The 7,149-nt window shown below is 46.2% G+C and overlaps 1 long non-coding RNA gene across 1 annotated transcript in view; it reads left to right on the top strand.

Moving 5' to 3' along the window:
* The first annotated feature begins 238 nt into the window (after positions 1 to 238).
* LOC120095682 (uncharacterized) overlaps positions 239 to 7,149 on the top strand; it is a 7,546-nt gene continuing 635 nt past the window's right edge. The window contains exon 1 of the long non-coding RNA XR_005491411.1: positions 239 to 1,097. This is a non-coding gene — a long non-coding RNA (uncharacterized LOC120095682). The remainder of the gene's footprint in view (positions 1,098 to 7,149) is intronic.

Below are 7,149 nucleotides of genomic sequence, written 5' to 3'. Positions count from 1 at the left end.
AAAAAAGCAGATGTGAGATTTTAATTATATTTATTTAGTGTGTGCTTTCCCTTCCCTTCCTCCTCCTTCCCCCTCCCCTTGCCTATGCATGTGTGTTAGTGCATATGCATGTGCACACATACGCATGTGTGAAGCTCAGAGGATAACCCTGTAAGAGTCAAATCCCTCCTTCCACCACACGTGTGCTGCAGAAGGAACTCAGGTAGACCAGCTTGGCAGTGAGCACCCTTACCTTTGAGCCTTCTCACTGACTCCAAAAGTGGGCTCACTTTTACTCAGTATTTAGTGTGCCTTTCTGTGTGTGGAGGGCAGATGACCCCTCTCTCCTTCCACCCTAGCTGGGTTCCAGAGATTGAACTTAAGGTGCCAAACTTATGTGGAGAGTGCCTTTACCCACTGACCAGATTCACCAGTTCAGTCAGAATTGGGCTGTGTGTGTGTGTGTGTGTGTGTGTGTGTGTGTCTGTGTGTGTGTCTGTGTGTGTGTGTTAGTTAAGATGTCAGGTGAGAGGTCAGAGAAAGAAAAGACAGGCAGGGAAACTAGCCCTCTTGGAGAAACTAACGCACTTGGGGGAAACTAGCCAGCTTGGGGAAACTTCTGGAAAGAGCTGAGGAGGGGAGAGGGGAGATCTCTAACTCAAGACTCCAGCCAGCTCAGAGTCAGCTTACATCAGCGTGCAGACTGCCCTAGTTAAAGCGCAGGCAGAGGGAACAGGGAAAGAGAAGGAAGACTTTCCTTCTTTGGCCTCGGTTGACCTTTGCAGGGTTAATGAGGGACTTCTGAATTAGGTATGTTAGCCAGGTGATTACTAAACACCTCTGGTGGTTGGCCATTCCTGGGTTGAGAGGGCAGGGAGGACAAAAAAAAAAAAAAAAAAAATCTAGAGAAGCGAGTTCCTTAAGTTTCAGGAACCAAATTACTTTCTGAGAATCGGCATTGTTAAACCAACATAGGGTTCCTATATAAAATGACGTGACAGTACTCCAGTAATGTTCTTGAAGCATCCACACCACTGTGTCCTCTGCTCTGCTGCTTGGCGATCGGGTTCCTACTTTGGCAGGAAGGACTGAATGTCTTGGCTCTCCCTACCCTGCAGGTAAGTTAATTAAACTTATGGTGTCTCCGTTTCCTCATCTATTAGTCAAGAGTGAGAGTTAAAACCATTGCCCCTTCTTGGGACTCTCTGGAGGAAGAGGAAGAGGATAAAACTAAGTTACCCAAGCAAAGCTCTTGGCACGGGTCCCAGAGGGAAGCAGCCACAAGTCCCTGCAAATGGTCACTTAGTCAGCTTTGGACAGTTTGCTCTTCACAGCTTCCTGGTAGGTCTCCTTTGACCAGAAAAACAGTACTCATTGCTGAACTGAAGGCTGGGGCCATGTTCTCTTTCTAGATCATTCCCATTCCCACAACCTCTCCAGACTCCCCCATCCTCCAAATGTCCTTCCATGTTCTTCCTATCCCCCCGCCCCAACCCCAACAAACTCAGGGGACCATTTGTTTTTCTGTTTTGTTTGTTTGGCTTTTTAAAAAAAATATTTATTTATTTTTATTTATATGAGTACACTGTAGCTGTCTTCAGACACACAAGAAGAGGACATTGCATCCCATTACAGATTGTGAGCCACCATGTGGTTGCTGGGAATTGAACTCAGGTCCTCTGAAAGAGTAGTCAGTGCTCTTAACCACTGAGCCACCTCTCTAGCCGTTAGTTTGGCTTTTTTTTTAAAAAAGAAAGTGGATTACTACAACAACAACAACAACAACTACTACTACTACTACTACTACTACTACTACTACTACTACTACTACTACTACTATTAAAGTACACTGTGGCTCTCTTCAGACACACCAGAAGAGGACATCAGATCTCATTTCAGATGGTTGTGAGCTACCATGTGGTTGCTGGGATTTGAACTCAGGACCTCTGGAAGAGCAGTCAGTGCTCTTAACCACCGGGCCATCTCTCCAGCTCTGGTTTGTCTTTTTAAGAGAGGAAGTTACTCTGCTGCTCAGGCTGGCCTAGAACTGCCTGGCAGTGCCCCTGCACCTGCCTTGCCAAATGCTGGGTTTATAGGCATGTGTCACCACACCTGGATGTTTGACCATTCGTTAAATATTTATCAAGTGCCTTCTCTCCTAACAGTAGCTGTGTTTAACCTTGCTCTTTTCAAAGGGCGTCATGACGCCACTGTCTATAAACACTCTGGAAGCCTTGGGAGGGGCTCTCATGTAGGGCTATTTAAGTCCTGCTAGCTGTTGAGCACCCAGACTGGACTCTTCAGGGTACATGGGGGAAAGCAGACGGGACTCCTGACTTCAGAATGCAGATCACCTCATATGCAAAGCAAGATCTTTCTCCACTTGGGAACAATCCAAAGCAGGCAGAATGCAAGAAGCAGTGGAGATGCTCCCTTGGCCCAGGCGTGTAAACTGGAAGGGCAGCGTTTCAGGCGACAGGTATTATGGGCAACAAATGGACCACCTTGCTACAGGGAGACATTCAGACACCAGGACTGCCGGCTCAGCAGAGCAGGCTCTCCAGCTTCCCCATGTCGTCCAAAACAGAGAGCGCACTGCCAACCTAACTAGAGATGGTTACCTTTCCGGGTAGAAGAGGTGTCCCCTCCATCCCAGGATGTGTCCTTCAATGGTAGGGCTGCAGGCCACAATTGAAATCCCCACTCAACTGTAACTTAAGGGACTGGTTTTGGTTTTACATAACACTGTCTGCCATCCACCCATGTGGCCATCCACTCAGGGGAGGACAGAGGCCTCCTCTCCTTAGGAGAGGTTCTCTAGTGCAGGTAGCATATGAAGAACCCACCTGTCCACGTGGGTTCCACTTACTGAGGCTAATGTCAACACCTCTCAGTTTCTTGTTCCTGAACCTTTCATACTAGTCAGGGATGTAAATCGTTATATAACAGAAAGCCAGTTTCTTGGGAAACGGTAAGATAGAATACTAGATCTCTATCTCCTTGGCTACATAAGGAGTTCAAGGCCAGGCTAGGATGATACATAAGCTCCTGTCTCATACATAAATCATATATCCCATATGTATATGAATATGTATAATTGTGTATGAATATATTGTATATTCATATCATATATAAATATAATCTTGAACATCTTATCTTCTCTCCACTGAGATTAAAGGCAAACATTACACCTCCTTTATGTGGTTCTGGGAACCAAAACCAGGGCTTCCTACATAAGCACCCTACCAACTAAACTACATATCTGCAACACAATATTGAGCAGCTTTAAATGGACTTTCGACTTGCAGATTTCACCACTAAAGACAAAGTCAGACACTTGTAGTACCTAATGTTATCCTGTAATAGATTCTACCTACTATATTCTACACACACACACACACACACACACACACAACTGGTAGCTTATAGAAAATAGCAATCCACATGCTAGTTTACAGGGGCGTGGTGGCTATTCCTGGTTGTCAACTTGACTCTATCTGGAATGAACTACCATCCAGAATTGGCAGGCTCACCTTTGATCCTGATCTTGAGGCTGGGAGATACAAGTTTCTGACTTGGATCTTGGCATGGAGATCTTGAGGCAAAGTGGCTATGAATCCCAGGAGTCTAAGGCAAGGAGATCGCTGAGTTCAAGGTCATCTGGGACAAAGCAAGTCCCAGATCCAGGTGTAGTGGTACACACCTTTAATCTGGGACCTTCTGCTGGAGATTTATATAAGAACACTGGAAGAAGGAAATCTTTTTTTTCTGCCTGCCTGCCTTGTGGAGCTGAGCCACTGCTAGATCCGTGGACTTCCATTCACAGCTGCTGCTCATCATTGTTGGGGAGTTGGACTACAGCCTGTAAGTCATCAACCAATTCTCTTCCTATACAGAGACTACCCATAAGTTCTGTGACTCTAGAGGACCCTGACTAAGACACAGGGGACACATTGGTGATGTCATTAGATGCAACCAACCAAATTAGGAACATGAGAAGTTTCGTGAGATGAACAACTCAGTTTCTTCAACAAATAAATCACAAGGAGAAGGGTTCTGTCAAGCCTGCCTGAGACCTCTGTGAATGAAACAGCGTGACACAGTCATACGGGGAGGGCTTAGTGATAAAGATTGACAGAAGGAACTGGGTGTTACGGCACTTACCTCTAATCCCAGCACTCAGGAGATAGAAGCAGGCAGATCTCTAAGTTCCAGTCCAGTTTGGTCTACAGAGCAAGTTCTAGGGCAGCCAGGGAAACCCAGTCCCCAAAACACAAAACAAACAAAAACAAAAACAAACAAACAAACAAACAAACAAAACCAAGCATAAAAACAACCAAAGCAAACAGAGAATGCTCTGCTTTTCCCCACTCACACAGCTGAGATTACAAACAGTGCTGCTGCACCCCCCCCACTTCCCCCTTGGGGTGATGGGGAGCCAAACTCAGGCCCTCATGTTTTCACAGCTGGCATTTTTAACGTTGTGGGGCATTCAACAGAGAAACCGGCTCCCATGTATTGGGTTTAAGCCAATAGAAAGATCCTCCCCTAGCCCCAATCTTTCGCCTTGTATTAGAAAGTTTCCATAGTAGCCAGGCAGGGTGGTACGCACCAGCAATCTGAACAGTGCTGTGGCTTGGAGGTCAGCTTTGGCTACAGAGCGAGATCTTGTTTCAGAAAACAAGGGAGGAAAACGCACAAACAAACAACAGGACATCAAAGAGAATGAGAGAACTGACAAGTAAAGGATGATGTAATGGAGTAGCTGGGCAGTAACACAGCAGGTAGGCTTTCCTAAGCCAGGGTCCTATGTCATTGTTTCCCATGGCACAGGCTCTCAGGCTCTCTCTTCCACAACCACCTTCCAGTTCCAGTCCTTGGGGGTTGCTTCTGACTGAGAGGGTGACGTGTGTGAGTGAGTGTGTGTGTGTGAGTGTGTGTGTGTGTGTGTGTGCACGCGTGTGAGTGTGCGTGTGTGTGTGAGTGTGTGTGTGTCCCGGTGTAGATGTTGGTCAGTCCATGGAATCTGACTAAGGGGAATAGCCCAAGGTGTGAACACACCCTGTTGGATTCTGGGATGGATTATCAAGAAGTTTAATCTTTTTTCTCTTTTCCATCTACTTACTGAACAAGTTTGACATTTCTGCTATGGATGTGCACGTTTTCTTTTTGTTTGTTCTTTTTTTCCCTTTAGCATATTTGGTGGTTTAATAGGAATGGCCCCCATGGACGCATGTGTTTGAATGCTTGGCCACAGGAAGAGGCACTATTAGGAGGTGTGGCCTTGTTGGAGGTAATGTGTCACTGTGGGGGCAGGCTTTGAGGTCTCATATGTATCGAGTGTGGTACACAGTCTCCTGCGGCTGCCTGTGGCTCATGGTGTAGAACTCTTGGCTCCTCCAGCACCATGTCTGCCTGCACACTGCCATGCTTCCCGCCATGAGGATCCTGAACTAAACCTCTGAAATTGTAAGCCAGCCCCAATTAAGATTTTTTTGTTTTTTGTTTGTTTGTTTGTTTGTTTTTATAAGAGTTGCCATGGTCATGATGCCTCTCGCCAGGAATGAAACCCTAACTAAGACAGCAGACTATGTAAAATCACAAGACATTCAAACCCACCCAAAGCACCATGTAGGATAAAAACAGGAAGAAACGCTGATGTCTGCATGCTCAGGCGCTCTGGCTATGTGAACACAGATAGGTTCTGGGCCTGAAATTCAGTTTTCTCAGCACGTTGGTAATAATATTCACCACCGCTTACCATGGTCAGAGTTAGAGATAACAGCTGGGCAAGGCTTGGTTGAGTTCTGGCCACATAGTGACCACTTCTGTTTATCTGAGGTGGGGGTGTACTCACTCTGGCTTTTCTAGGGAACACAGAGCCCAGTTGGTAAGGCAGTTGGAGGCAGGTAGGGGGCCAGGAATTCTCCGTTCCTGTGTCAACAGGAATAAAATAATGAATAAAGCTTCTAACCTGCCCCTCCTCCCACTCTGCTTTTCATTTCTTATTTATTTATTTGCTTACTTATTACTATTTAACAGGGGTTCCTGGCAAGCCTGGTATTCACTATGTAGACCAGGCTAACCTCAATCTCAAAGAGATCCTCTGAGCGCCGAGGCCTATCCTATTATTTTAGCCTTTCTGTTTGTGCCATTCAAAAATTTATCCAAGTTACCTATTGAACTTTATTTATTTCATGCTTCTTCTCACTTTCCTTCGATGAGGTAGAGTTAATAGGATTCTATCTTGACTCCCCAGAACCTACAGACAACACCTGTCTACTAGGCATAGAGACGGGTTCTCAACCTAGGAAGTCATTGGTTTGTAAACTCCTAAAGTTGCTTGAAGAATTGTGGATGCGTACACGCATACACTCTCAGACAGGATGCTGACCATGCCCTAAAAGCAGGTGCCCTCCTGGATCCCTAACCTAACAGAGGAAAAGCTACTGCATTTGCTAGAAGAAGTGCAGAATGAGAAGTACCAAATATTTGCTGAGATAGAAAGAACTGGGCAGTGGTGTCCCATGTCTTTAGTCCCAGCGCTGGAGAGGCAAAGGCCCACTGATCTTAGAGTTAAAGGCCAGCCTGGTCTGCAGAGCAAGTTCCAGGGCAGCCAGGGCTCCAGAGAACCCCTGTCTTGGTGTGTGTGTGTGTGTGTGTGTGTGTGTGTGTGTGTGTGTGTGTGTATGAGGTGGGGGGTAGTGACACAGGGACAGTGAGTAGTGAGATGTCTCTGCAGCTAGAGGAGCTTGCCGCCTAGCTGTGTGTCCCAAGTTTTGTCCCCAGAATGCACAGGGTAAAAGTAGAGAGCAGACACCTACAAGTTGTTCTCTCATCTTCACACGTGCTGTGGTGTGTGCATGTGTGTGTGTGTGTGTGTGTGTGTGTGTGTGTGTGTGTGTTTGGTTGGACTCTCAGAAACCACATGTAAAAAGAGAGAACCAGTTCCTGAAGGCTGTCTTCTGATCTCAGCATACATGTCATGGTGTAAACACATGTAATTAAATAATAAAATAATGAAACAAATAAACGTTTTAAAAAGATGGCAAGCCTGGCAAGGGTGGCACACACCTTTAATCTGCCAGGAGGCAGAGGCAGGTGGATCTCTCAGAGGCCAGCCTGGTCTACAGAGTTCTAGGAGAGCCAGGGCTATACAGAAAACCACAT

The sequence above is a fragment of the Rattus norvegicus genome, chromosome 11 (genome assembly GCF_036323735.1).
Source record: "Rattus norvegicus strain BN/NHsdMcwi chromosome 11, GRCr8, whole genome shotgun sequence".
In the NCBI taxonomy this organism is placed as follows: Eukaryota; Metazoa; Chordata; class Mammalia; order Rodentia; family Muridae; genus Rattus; species Rattus norvegicus.
Note: the sequence above shows the minus strand (reverse complement) of the source record. Positions and strands in the feature narration are given on the sequence as shown.